At 46.0% G+C, this 12,742-nt stretch overlaps 1 protein-coding gene across 3 annotated transcripts in view; it reads left to right on the top strand.

Annotated features, from left to right (window-relative positions):
• The window catches only part of CRIM1 (cysteine rich transmembrane BMP regulator 1), a 191,695-nt gene that overhangs the window by 163,256 nt on the left and 15,697 nt on the right, over positions 1-12,742 (top strand). The window lies entirely within an intron of this gene.

Genomic DNA, 12,742 nt, shown 5'->3' with positions numbered 1-12,742 from the left:
GTGCTAATTTAATAGAATGTGTAATACAGACATAATTAATAGGATTGATGATTAATTTTGAGAAGTGAACAGCTTTGTCTCATTACGATAATACCCATCATTTGGGAATTCATCCTCGTACTAGAAAGAAACTAAGTAGTAATTACCCAATCATTTTAGTGAAACATTTTCTGATTCCCTAATTTTTTTATATTCCAGTTTCCTACGCAAATACACACGAATTTAGATTTTATTTTCAGAGGCTTTTTGACTGTTACGATGGCTTACAGGATGGGGGGAGCAAGAATCAAAAGATGAGCTGAGCGCATAAATCAGGTGAAGATAAAAGGTGTGGTGGGAATTGTAATGTGTGATGGCAGATTTGATACGTGGTTTCTCATAAACAGCAGATGCCCTCACCGTGACACACTTCACCACGCACACGTGGCCTTATCACTGACTGTATCCCACATGCCATTCCGGACCCTTCCTAGAGCAAAAAGAATTCCAGTGAGGTCTTTATTCCATCTCTTCTCCATGACAGTTAACAATCCAGCCCTCACACAGTCAGTGCCTGTGGGGATGCCTGCCCTGAGGGTGATGCCCTGACCGCATGCATCCCCCTCGCTCTGCTCTGATGTTCGTGTTGGTGATGCTTTTGCCGAGAGCCAGACAGCTTCTGTGCAGGGCACCATCAGCATTCCAGTGGACCCTCAACCACGTGCAGGGGTTTAGTCATTCCCGGGCAAATACTATAAAGAGCGCTACATTCGTCATGAAAATTTTTCTGAATTCAGCTCGTGGGGTCTCCAAGCCTATATTGTTGCAGCATCATGCCTGCTCTTGACTTTGGACATTAAGATGCACAGGTGTGCCCCTCGATCGAGCCAGTCTGAACGGGACCATTCTCGGGTAGGCAGCCCCTGTGTTGGCCCAGTCCTGTTATTACTTAGTGCATACAATATCGTTTCGAAACTCAGGATTTGGCAGCTATGTATTTATTTCTTTGTAACCATGTGTTACTTTAGAAAATATTTGAGGTCAGATATTTAAAGTCCTGTTTGCTGGCTGGAAATCTGTGAGTCCGTGCATCTTTTTCACTTGAGAAGTTTTTGTCAAAGGTTAGTCGCTTGAGTGTATTTGTGTATTTGTGTGTTTGTGTATTGCGTGTATTTGTATACGAGAGGTATGAAATTGTGTATTTGTATGTTATGAAAGTGTACATACAAGTTATAAAATGTGTACGTGTGATGTGAACAAAGTTAAGATAACCCCGATTATATATCTTTAAGTCTAGTATCTTTTAAGTGTTGCTAAGTATCCTGTATCTTTAAGAGTCTGTGAAAATGATTTTCCTGCAGACTGATTAGAGATTAGCTATTTTTATATTTATTATATATAAATATTTGAGGTAGAGCTTTTATGTGGAATCAAGGTGGCTTGGCACACTCACTGGTTGCGATGGTTATCATTCTATTTCCTCTCTATTGTGATCTTCAATTAGAAGATGATGAATAATGTTTCTCCTTAATAGAGGCGCTATCTATAGTTTTTATCAAGTCAGTCTATTATACAGCATTCATTTTTGTTTAGTTTTCTGTTTATGATAATGTTAACTTGTTTAGCTATCTCTCCTTAGAGATTACAAATATCAATAGTATCTCTTTGGAACATCTGTTGATCGTTGTGTATTTAACTCCGCCCAGGAATCAAACATAGCAAATACTTAATTCCTCATCTCTAAGACATAAGTTAAGTGACACACACACACACACACACACACACACACACTGGTGAGGGTACTTAAGTCGACACGGCGTGAGCGCTCACTTGGGTCAGTACAGTTATAGCTCTTCTAACAGAGTGCAGCTGATCTGGGCCACATGCCAAATCGATTCTGATTGCTCCCTTGAAAGATGGCACCTGCCTTTCTGCAAGAGGTGGTGTACCTTGTCCTGCACTCTTACCTTAATCGCCCACCACTGCCTCATCACCATTTGTGGTCCGTGTGGATACAGCGTACTTTCTAAGGCCCCGTAGCACAGCTGCTTGGGGCAGTGTGCCACCCACACACCTCAGAGCTTCCCAGTCCCTTTCATGCTTCTGGGTGTCGCCAGGGGAGAGAAAATGCAGCTCTTTTGGTTTTTGTTTACTTTGAGAGGCCAGGCCCATTTGAGGAGTCCGTGAACTTGTGGTGCACAATCCACCGCGAGTCCAGAAACAGAGCCCATGGCATCTGTCATCAGGGCACATCACCGTCAGGAAGAGCCCCGTCTGCTTCCCGCACACCCTTCAGAGCTCTGGGCTCCTGAGGTCCCAACACGGCAACCCAGGTGGTCCCAGAAGGTGCCGATGTGATTAAACAGAAGGGAAGGGGAGCCGGATGCTTTTCTGCGTGCTGTTTAGAGGGTGAACGGCTGCAGACGTTCTGGTTGTCACGTGCTGTACTGACTTTGGAATGGGTCTCAAGTTGCCGCAGCAGAAGTAAAGAGTGATTGGTTTCAGTTGGTCTACCCTGCACCCTGGGAAGCACCTCATCCTACTCATGCCATATGCAGCTTTCTCTTTGCACCTCAGTGTCCTAGGCCTTAGCTGTGTAAACAGAAATTCCAGTGGTTCCAGCTGGGTAAACCTCCAAGTGGCATTGTCCTTATCTGGGCACCAGCACAGTCTTATTTTCAAGAGGTCTGTTGCACAGAAGGGAGCCTGGCACTGGTGTCTTCGCCTCTTGTTTCTGTCCAGGATACCAACCCTGATTTTGGACTCTCGAGTGGTTGGGGGAAAGACCCCCCCCCCCTTCCCCCAATATGGAAGGTTATTTCTGATAAGGAAATGTATTCAGACCTGAAGTCACTCAGCAGACCCTCTGGAGGCTGCTGGCGGGGTGTTCGGACGTTGGGCTGTGACGGCAGGACCCGCTCTGGGTAGTCCAGTGGCTTCCTCCTCAAGGTTTGCGTAACAGAATTCTGTACTCTTTTACATGGAAAGCTTCCCTTAGGTCATAAAGCAAGTATTATGTTTTCCTTATCTTCATCTTTCATTGTTTCTGCCTTTTACACTACATTATGTGTTTTCAAAATGGTTTCTGTATATAATCTCCATGAAGGATTGTAGGCCTTGTAAGAGATGGGACCTCAGTTCAAGTTGAAAATGGAATATTTCCTTGAACTTCCATCCATGAAGTGCTTAATCGACCCACAGCAGACACTTAATGCATGGATTAAGTCCCATTACTGAAAAATTCTGTCCTCTGCATGCTGTGGGAATCAGCCACACGTCCTCGTGTTTACCAGTTTGAGGAGGTTTCTGTTCGTAGAACTCAGGAAAATTTATAATTTTTCCAGTAACTTTATTTCCTATTTTCTCTAGTATGTTGAAGAAACCTGAAAGGCCTCTTTGGCTTTTATAAATGCACCTAGACTCCCACCCCAAGAAACAGAATAAAATAAAACACAAATGGACTTCCAAGAAGGGTCTTAAAATGGTTGTCAGGTCTGCTTTCAAAGTATTTTAAGACATACAGAGAGGTAGGTGTTCGCCTACATGGCAATATTTGTCTCAGGTTTTGGTTTCTGTTTGTTTTGGTTTTTTGGTCTTTGTTTTTTTTTTTACAAAAATGAGTTAAGAGCAGATGTTTTATTTACTAGAAGCCAAATGTTATAAGGTACTCAGGTTTTGAGTCAAATCAATAAATATTTTTTGCATTTTTTAGCCAAAAACATTTAATCATGTGCTGATAGGATTACAATGTATTAGATCTCTGCCTCTCTGAAATTATCTAGACCACCTGCATCTGATTTTAGCAAGACATCAGTTGCATTCTGCTTTTCCATTCTTTTTCCAGTCAAGTAAGGCCCAGCGGGCCAGCACGTTCAAACTCCACCCTCATCTGTGCCCACCAGCCTCCGTGAGTCGCTTAGTGACCTGTGAATTATTTGCTCGGATTCCTTCAGCGTTGTGGTTTGTTTCCTCTTTACGTAAACAAAAGTAAAGCTGGTTTCTCAAACAGGAGGCACACACAATCGATCTCTTCTCCAAAGGGAGAGTTCATGCCCAGCATGTGCCCACCTTTGGGATATGGAAATGAAGGGGATATCACAAGCAGGGGATTTGGGTATTTTACCGGCTAAAAGAAGATAAAATATAATAGTAGCGTTCTATTCCTCTGCGGCAGTTAGAGAAAGGTCGCTGCAGTGCCACGTTAAATTTATAAGCTAAAATGTTTGAAAGTACCTCCCGGGCACTTCCTCAGGTCAGCTGCGTCCCTGGTGGTTCTTGACTGCCTCTTCCACTCCCTTGTCTGAATCCCCTGTTCCCCGTAGGGTGCCCCGTGGCTTCTCACACCTGCCGAAATGATCACACTAACGCTCTCTGTAAGTCCCTGGGTGGCAAACTTAGGATACCAGATAGCAGTATAACATTGTTAGCATGGCCTGCAGTTGGCCTGTGGGTCTGGACCTGGGAACCTGGGAAGCTGATGAGATCCACCAGATCCAGGAGCCTCTCGTCAAGGGTGGAGACCTCATCTGCCTTGTGCACCGCTGCGTCTCCAGCGTGCCAGCGTTCAGGGCCGTGCTGTGCACAGCAGTGTGGCAAAAGGACAAAGCACCCCTCTCCACTACTGCCGGGGATTACTTTGCAGTAGTATTTAATCCGAGAGTCAGAACTGCATTTAGTTTCTTGGCCTGGGATCCCAGAGCAAATTACTTTTCAGGACTCTAAACAGTACCCTGGAGATTGGAGAGAGCTGATGCCTTTGGTAAACCCACCTGCTTTCCTCCCAGGAAGTGACTCCCACACTGACACTCTGCCTTCAGGACTGCCACACCCGCATTTAGAACCTCCAGTGTCTACACAGGAAAGTTGTCTCCTGACAGCAGTTGAAGAGTCGAGTAGAGTGTAGTTTCAAGGGCATCTTACTTTTCAGATCCGTCCACAGAGGCAAGTGGGGGAAACAACCAGGAGATGCTTCCTTTTCAGAGGCCAATGTATATCCCTCATCATGGTCAGGGTCAGAGGCAGAGCAAGGCCTGAGCTCCCATATCGGGGGCTTCTGAAACACTGAATGGACCTTTATAGAGGAAGCAAACAACACAGCTGTGCATCCTGGGGTTTCCCCACCTGTTAATTAGCTTTATGGTGTAATGGGAAGATAGCTTGAGAGCAAAAGCAAAGTCCCAACTTTAACAGCCTGTTAAGACTTCTTATCTTTAAAAGAAGTGAGATGGCGAAGTTTAAACAGTGGGAGAAGTCAGCTTGAAAGGAGTTAACATTTCAAGGCCTTTGCTGCTTCTTCCTCCCCTTTTGTAGGAACCAGAATCAGGGAAACTGGAAAGAAAAACAAAAATGCAGAGTTCTCCAAACTGCCCCCACGGAAAGACATGGCATACTTTTATCGTAGTCATCCGTGATGCAATATAATGTTGCTTATATTTGAGTCCAAAAGAGACAAGACCCGTGTCTGTGCGCTGAGTCACACGACCCCACAGAAGGAGCTGCTGTGCACGAGTTCTCCTGACGCGGCGTTGGTGAGGACTCCAGCACCAGGTCTCCTTCCTACAGTAGAGACTTTGTTTCTGAAGGAGGCCCAAAGTCCTTCCAAGCCTGGTCTCACGGATGAGAGAGGCCAGAGCCGAGGAAACAAAATACCAGAGCTGCTCTAAACCAAGGAGTGGCCATAAAATAGTAACTGTCTTCATTGCATGGGTCAAAACCTGGCTGTGGACGTCTCTGCCAAAGGAAAATTCCAGAGCTGTGTGAGGCAAGGGCAGTATTGCTGGGATACGTTTATAGCCCTCTGCAGTGACTGCTTAGAAGAGGAGCACATTTGTTTGGATATATAACTCCTGATGTGTTTGTCCTAAAAATAACCTGATTATATTAGTGTCATATCTCATGTTTTTCTTGGAACGTTCTCCTCTAATCCTCTTCTTCCGAGAGAGATGTTAAATAGAGATGTGCCTGAGAAAGGCCATGGGTCCTCAGTAACCACTTCGTTATCTCTGTTCCTCTGTAGGACTGTGCCAGATACGTGAGGCAGTCAGTTAAAAGGTAGATTACCTTTGAAGACAAAAACCTTAAGCCCCAACAAATGTAAGGGGTAGGAAAAGTGCCCATTTGCTAGGTAGTAAGTCATAACCACGTTCATGTGTCTGACACAAGGAGGTATCCTCCCTGAGGTTATCCTACTGGGTACATGGTGGGCAGAAGGTGTGGGGACTATGCAGCCGCACCTACAATGTTCCCATCCTGGCCTTGCCACCTCCTTGCCATGTGTCTTGGGCAAGTCATGTAACTTCCCCTTGCCTCACTTCTCTGAGAAATGGGGGTAATATCCTGTCCCCTTGGGCTGTGGAGATCAAAACGGAACTGGCTCATATAAATCAGCACAGTGGCCCATACATAGTAGGCATTCAGCAAATGGATTACTATTATTGGATATCAAAGAATAAAAATCATGTCATTGTCAGTGTAAACAAACCAGTGGGAGTAATAAATAGAACAAATGGCATGGCCCACTCAATAGCCAAATATAAACTGTGTAGACCACTTTTAGTTGAAGGTTCCCATGTCTCCATTTCTACATCCTTCTTCAGCCAAAGTGCTTAAAATGCTTTTGTATGTACTTCCAACTAGACTGTGCTCTTTCCCCTAAAAGACTATGGTGACTTTATGAGTTAGAACCTCAAATTACATAGAACGGCCACCACGTCTTCCTGTAAACCGACTCATTTCTAAAACTCTCTGGCCATTCTCAGATTCACCCAAATGTGCCGTGGAAGGAGGTGTTACAACCAGTAACCCGGAAAAGAAAGGGCCTGTAAGAAACAGGAGGCTCCAGAATCCGTCAGCCAGCACAAATGACTCCATGCTCTCAGGCCTCTGTTTAGATCTTTGCCTTTCAGGTGACATGTAGTCAAAAGCAGAAATATTTATATAAAGCCTCATTAACCAAACTCTAGTTGATTAATCTGGGCCACGTAGCAGCCACCCTGGAAACGATTAATCAGGGCCCTCCTAAACCAAGAATCCTTCATTTATTTCACCCGAAAATTCAGTAGAGTCTTAAAGGTGACTTCGCTTTAAAATGTGTTTGAAGAAACAGACGAAATGTATCGATTTTGTGGTTCAAACTGGTCAGTTGTGGAGATACCGTAGAAAACCACTCCTTGCAAGCAGTGGAGGGGAAGTGTCTCCCCGTTCCTGTCTCTGAAATGGGTCTCTAATCGTGGCTTGAAGTGCCTGTCCTCAAGCTTGCCACTCCTGGCAAGATGCACGCACAGCTAACCGTGGCTTACCCCGAGGCAGCACGTTGGAACCAGCATGGCCTTTCCCTGAAGGCATTGTCTTCTTTCCAGAGAGGACCGGGCACATTGGAGACCACATGAAGAAGGTTCTGTGTGTTTCTGGAATAGAAGGAAAGGATCCAACCATTAAGTAGACCTCGTAAAGAACTCGAGCCTTGCAGTCAGATGGAGTCAGGGTGTATGTGGGCTCCACCACTTACTGGTTTGGTTACATCAGGTCCCTTCTGCCCTCTAAATCTGTGTTTCCCCAAGAGTAGACTAGACTGCCCTACCTCTCGGGGTTTCCGCGAGCCCAGATGGCGTGAAGCCCTTCAGCACCATGGATGCTCGGCAGGTGCTCTTGGGTCCTTCAGTATTTGGCTTCTAGATCCTTCTTTCAGAACCATCCGGTGTTTCTCTTTATCTCTGCCATCTGCCTCTTCTGACCTTCAGTCTTTAAGAAGGTCAGCTCTGAGAGTGCTGGTCGCTCAGTTCTTAGATCTCTTGGACTTCTGAGCAGACTTTGAGGTCCCTCAGTCCTGCGGCCAAGTCCCTTCCAGGGTCTTTTTTGAGGCACTGGGCCCCTTTTAACTCTCTGCCACCCCCAAGGAGAGACTCCTTCTTTGAGGCGGGGCTACCAGCTACCAGTCTACTGGCATCTATCTCTCCATCCTACCCACCACCCCCCCCCCCAGGTTTTTTCCCAGTTTTATTGAGAAAGAATTGACGTAGATCACTGTGTAAGTTTAAGGCATACAGCATGATGGCTTGAGTTACGTATATTGCGAAATGATTACCACTACAGATTTAGTTAACATCTCATGGATGCAGTTAAAAAATTTTTTTCTCCTCATGATGAGGACTCTTAGAATTTATTTCTTAACAACTTTGCCGTCTCCCACACAGCAGTCTAGTTAGCTGTAGTCGTCGTGTCGTACGTCACAACCCTGGCACATATTCATCTTATAACAGGAAGTTTGTATCTTTTGACCACTTTCTCCACTTCCCCCTGCCCCCACCCCCCACCTCTGGTAACCACAAGTCTGATCTCTTCTGTGAATTTGTGTTTCATTTGTTAGTTTAGATTCCACAGTTCAGTGAGTTCATGTAGTGTTTGTCTATTTCACTTAGCATAAGACCTTCAGGGTCCATCCATGTTGTCACAAGTGGCAGGATTTTTTTCACTTTTTAGGGCTGCATAATATTCCAGTGTGTGTGTGTGTGTGTGTGTGTGTGTGTGTGTGTGTGTGTATATAAAACACAACTTCTTTGTCCATTCATCCATCGATGAATGGGTTGTTTCCATGTCTTAGCTATTGTAAATAATGCTGCCATGAACATGGCACCCCCAGTTTTTTAGACCTACGAAGATAGCTTACTTTTAAAAACATTATTTTAACGTTTATTTTTGAGAGAGAGAGAGACAGAGCATGAGTGGGGGAGGGGCAGAGAGAGAAGGAGACACAGAATCCGAAGCAGGCTCCAGGCTCCAAGCTGTCAGCACAGAGCCGAACGTGGGGCTCAAACTCAGGAACCAGGAGATCATGACCTGAGCCAAAATCTGACGCTTAACCGACTGAACCACCCAGGTGCCCTGTAGACTTAGCAAAATAGCTTCGTAATCTCAAATTGGAATTAACTTAGGTGAAAATGACCTCGAAAGCGAGATACTTCTGAGGTAATCTGTGACGAGCAGAGCTTAAGTGGAATAGAGGGAAAATGGTGAAAGTACCTGAAAATTCAGTCCATGGCAGTCAGCCCCCTCCCTGAAGGGAACCGCTTTGCTGTGACCGCTGAAGCCCAGAGACGCTGGACCCATCTGAACCCTTCTCTGAGCCAGAAGGTGTGATGCATTTCACTGCCTGCCCTGTCATCACACTGCTACTTTGAGTTCTAAATCTTCATTGAATTTAGGAAAAGATACATTGTTGTTACAAAATCAAAGAACTTCAGTTTCACCCACTATGTAGTCAGAGTTCTTGGTTCAACCCATCACCTCCAAGGCGTTCAGAGTAGCTGCTCTCATACCGTTTTATAAATTTTCTTTTGGACAACGATCGCCTTCATTGTCCTGCCTGATGTTGTAGCTCAGGATTTGATCTTTGGCATTTCCTCCATGGCTTGGTTTTCCTACAGTCTGCTGAAATTCTCCAGAGTGTGGGCCAGTAGCATCCAGGAAGCACCATACCGCGTGGCCAGGTTCTTTAGAACCAGGCTCAGATTCAGCTCTTCCCCCTCAGTATTCTCGGGTGTGTCTTTGGGGGGGGGGGGGGGGGGTCACGTGCATAACGCATGCTTATGTGTCTGTGTGTTTGAGGTTTCCATTTCATATATTGCTGTCTCTTTATCAAAAGTAACTGATGTTCATTGTAAAAAAAAAAAAAAAAAAGTGAAGAGAAAAATTCACCCGATTGTACCAATTACTATTAACATTTTCATTTCTTTCTAGACAGTTTTTAATTTTCCTCCTTACAGATTGAGCTTAAACCCAAATGGTGCCTTTTGATAGCTGCACGGTATTGTCTCTCACGATTGCATCATGAGTCATTTAAACATTCTCTTATCATCAGACACAGGTTTTTCCCCTGACTTCTTGCTGTTATAAATAATACTGTGATGAACATCCACCAGAAAACACTTACTTTAGGCGTTTTCTGCTTATTTCCTTGGGATGGATTACTTGGAAGAATTAGTGGCTCAAAGGGGTATAAACTCTGTCAAGTCCCATGAAGGGTACTGCCTGTTTTGCCTGTTACCCCACACACTGCGAGGGTGCTTTCCTACCTGAAGCTCCCAGTGACCGAAGTTTGTCCTCTTTTACCTTGTTGCACCCCAGATTGGCTCTGTCCTGGCGGCAGCTTCATGGTCATGATCACGCAGAGAGGCTTAAGCGTTTGAGGAGCGATCCCTGCAGCCCTGACTGGCCCCCTGGAGTATCTGGGCGATCTGATAAGGCCTGACTGGGTCCCTGACCAACTCCCCAGCTGTTTGTTTGTTACAGCAGGGAAATGACTCCTGTACTGCAGTTACCTCTGCCTGGCCCCCCGTGCAGTCCGGGCAGCCCTTCATCCCGCCTCCTCCCCAGCATCCAAATCCTGACAGTTTCTCAGAAACCTCCAGTGTAGCCTCGCCTGTCTGTCCGCGTCCATCCGTGCCGCCTTAACCTGGCCCACGTCACATCTCTGTGAGCAGTGTCCTCCTGCCCCATCCAGTTCCCCATCCAGCCCTCCATACGGCCCTTTTGCAGAGTCGTCCTCCCAGCACAGCTGGTACGGCCCCTCCCCTCCTCTCCGGGAAGGAATCTCAGTGGGTCTCTTGTTACTCGAGACCCCTTACCGTGTGAGCCCACCTTCATCTCCAGCCACGGTGCGGGCACCCATGCACACTCTCCACCCCCCCCCCCCCAATACACACGCACACGCACACTCTGTACAGCCTGACACCCTCACTGTTGGACACGCCATCCGCCACTCGCAGTGCCCTTCCTTCACCTTCTTCACCTTCTGCTGTTCCCTCCAAGTAAAACACGAACCGCAAGTCCCGAGCGATGCCTTCCCCGGTTCCCCGGCAGGTAGTCGCTTCGCCCTCCATGGTGTGCAGCTCCGTGTTAAATTCACGGAGGCAGCAGCTGCTGTGCTGTGGGGAGGAGTCCCATCCCCAGGCCTGTCCGACTACTTCTCTCCCGTCCTCTGGGTCAGGGTCATCGTGGTCATGCCTTCTTTCCCACAGATGAGAAAAGTGTGTAGAATCAGTGAGTGAATGTCTTTATAATGTTTACTATGTAATGTTTTTTAATGTCAGTGTCATTTTTATTTTATTATTTTTTAAATGTTTATTTTTTGAGAGAGAGAGAGAGAGAGAGAGAGAGATAGCATGAGCCAGGGAGGGCAGAAAGAAAGGGGGACAGAAAGTGCCCTCCGAGCTGTCAGCACAGAGCCCAATGCAGGGATCGAACTCACGAACCACAAGATCATGACCTTAGCCAAAGTCAGATGCTTAACCAACTAAGCCACCCAGGCGTCCTCAATGTAATTTTTTAACAGACCATTTTAGCTTTGTAGCATTAATTAAATATCTTAAAAAGTGCCTTTGCTTAGATCTTGAGAAAATAACAAACCTGTGCTTGGCTTTGATTCGAATCTCTTTTTTACAAAGTCCTTCCTGAGTTCATTCCCTCCTTTTCTCTGAGAGGAACTGGCAAAGATGCCTTTAGGAGGTAAAGCACAGAGAATGTGCTAGATGAGGTGGGCAAGGAGCTTGACCTTCTCTTTCCGAAGCTCCTAGCACAATAATTCATTATTCACATTTTATGCAGTGATACTGGTCCATCCGATGAGCTGTTATAAGGTCTGTGTAAAATAGAATCAGCAGTATTGCTTCGTGAAGAGGTGCTTCCTTTCATAAAGAGTTCTCTGCATAATAGACTCTAGATTTGATGGCAAATCTAATGTCCTCAATGAAAAGTTGGCTGGAGGTCAGAATATAACTCGAATCAGGTTCATTAAATGATTCCACTCAGCCATTTGACATGTGCATTTGAGATGTCTTAATAAAGTCGCCTCCCCTAAGGATTCTAGACTAGCAAAAACTTCTGTCGTGGGTTTGGTTTGAAAGCCTCCAGACAAGGTTTTAAGCTTAACAGTCAGCACACCAGAAAACTTTCTATGGAACGTTCACAAATACAATGAAATACATTTTATTAGAGAGTGAGAAAACCTTTCTGTTTACAACTAAGCTTTCCGTGATTCCTCCGCATCCCTTGTTGAGCCTTAGGCAGAAATAGTGAGAGAAGCTGTGAACACATGTTGAGAAACGGAGATTGTGCATTCTTGCACTTGACACAGACTCCTTCCTGTGCTCTCTTATACACCTCTGCCATGGCCTGAGATCTAGCTATGGACATACAACACATCCTAGTCTAGGCAAGAAGAGAATGTGGACACCGATTGTGTGAGCCTCCTCCAGAGAAGCCCGACAGGAAGCCTTGTGCTGGGTCTACACAGAGAGCAGCTAGAAGCTGCCTTGGGAGTTGCTCAAGGAATATGGCTGCTGTTGCCTACACATTTCTCATCGCTCCCTCGGGCATTCTGGGTTCCATCCTCTGTGTCGGGGCCTCTGTTGGAGCTTCCCAGATGTCTTCCAGGAAGAACCCTGAGCCCCTGACGTCACTGCTTTCCTACCAGATTCCTTTAGTTTTTCAGTTATCAGTGACCAGTGGTAAGTGGAGGCACCTTTAGAATCTGACCATAAAATCTCCCCAGCTTAGTAGGAGTCACCCAGTTATTGGCCTGTCCAGTGACAAGGAAGTGCTGCCCCCCCCCCCCCGTGTCCCCATTGACCTGCCCTGTCTCTGCTGGTCACTGGGACCTCACTCTGAGCCACCGTTCTTGAGCTCTCGGGAGACAGACTGGCTTTGAAATGTGCCCACTTGTAAATGAGTTCAGGTGAACCAGGAGGAGGCGATGAGTCCCAAGAGA

The sequence above is a fragment of the Prionailurus viverrinus genome, chromosome A3 (assembly GCF_022837055.1).
Source record: "Prionailurus viverrinus isolate Anna chromosome A3, UM_Priviv_1.0, whole genome shotgun sequence".
NCBI lineage: Eukaryota > Metazoa > Chordata > Mammalia > Carnivora > Felidae > Prionailurus > Prionailurus viverrinus.
The sequence above is the reverse complement of the archived record's forward strand: the minus strand, read 5'-3'. Positions and strand labels throughout refer to the sequence as shown.